The sequence below is a fragment of the Rhinopithecus bieti genome, unplaced genomic scaffold (assembly GCF_001698545.2).
Source record: "Rhinopithecus bieti isolate Rb0 unplaced genomic scaffold, ASM169854v2 scaffold_32422, whole genome shotgun sequence".
Taxonomy (NCBI): Eukaryota; Metazoa; Chordata; class Mammalia; order Primates; family Cercopithecidae; genus Rhinopithecus; species Rhinopithecus bieti.
The window spans coordinates 486,427-488,121 of NW_016814631.1; positions in this window are offsets into that span (position 1 = coordinate 486,427).

Here is a 1,695-nt window from a genome sequence, read left to right on the forward strand (position 1 = left end):
GAAGAGGACACAAACAAATGGAAGAACATTCCATGCTCATGGATAGGAAGAATCAATATTGTGAAAATGGCCATACTGCCCAAGGTAATTTATAGATTCAATGCCATCCCCATCAAGCTACCAATTACTTTCTTCACAGAATTGGAAAAAACTACTTTAAAGTTCATATGGAGCCATAAAAGAGCCCACATTCCCTAGACAATCCTAAGCAAAAAGAATAAAGCTGGAGGCATCACGCTACCTGACTTCAAACTATACTACAAGGCTACAGTAACCAAAACAGCACAGTACTGCTACCAAAACAGAGATATAGACGAATGGAACAGAATAGAGCCCTCAGAAATAATATCACACATCTAAAACCATCTAGTCTCTGAAAAACCTGACAAAAACAAGAAATGGGGAAATAATTCCCTATTTAATAAATGGTGCTGGGAAAACTGGCTAGCCCTATATAGAAAGCTGAAACTGGATCCCTTCTTTACACCTTATACAAAAATTAATTCAAGATGGATTAAAGACTTAAATGTTAGACTTACAACCATAAAAACCCTAGAAGAAAACCTAGGCAATACCATTCAGGATATAGGCATGGGCAAGGACTTCATGACTAAAACACCAAAAGCAATGGCAACAAAAGCCAAAATTGACAAGTGGGATCTAATTAAACTAAAGAGCTTCTACACATCAAAAGAAACTATAATCAGAGTGAACAGGCAACCTACACAATGGGGGAAAATTTTTGCAATCTACCCATCTGACAAAGGGCTAATATCCAGAATCTACAAAGAACTTAAACAAATTTACAGTAAGGAATCAAACAACACCATCAAAAAGTGGGCGAAAGGTATGAACAGGCATTTCTCAAAAGAAGACACTTATGCAGCCAACAGACACATGAAAAAATACTCATCATCACTGGCAAGCAGAGAAATGCAAATCAAAACCACAATGAGATACCATCTCACACCAGTTAGAATGGCAGTCATTAAAATGTCAGGAAACAACAGGTGCTGGAAAGGATGTGGAGAAATAGGAATACTTTTACACTGTTGGTGGGACTGTAAACTAGTTCAACCATAGTGGAAGACAGCATGGTGATTCCTCAGGGATCTAGAACTAGAAATACCATTTGACCCAGCCATCTCATTACTGGGTATATACCCAAAGGATTATAAATCATGCTGCTATAAAGACACATGCACACGTATGTTTATTACAGCACTATTCACAATAGCAAAGACTTGGAAGCACCCCAAATGTCCATCAATGATAGACTTGATTAAGAAAATGTGGCACACATACACCATGGAATACTATGCACCCATAAGAAAGGATGAGTTCATGTCCTTTATAGGGACATAGATGAAGCTGGAAACCATCATTCTGAGCAAACTATCGCAAGGACAGAAAACCAAATACTGCTTGTTCTCACTCATAGGTGGGAATCGAACAATGAGAGCACATGGACACAGGGTGGTCAACATCACACACTGGGGCCTGCTGGAGGGTGGAGGGTACGGGGAGGGATAGCATTAGGAGATATACCTAATGCAAATGACGAGTTAACAGGTGCAGCATACCAAGATGGCACATGTATACATATGTTACAAACCTGCACGTTGTGCACATGTACCCTAGAACTTAAAGTAAAATAAAAAAAAATTATGTTTAAAAAATAAAAAAGAAATAATA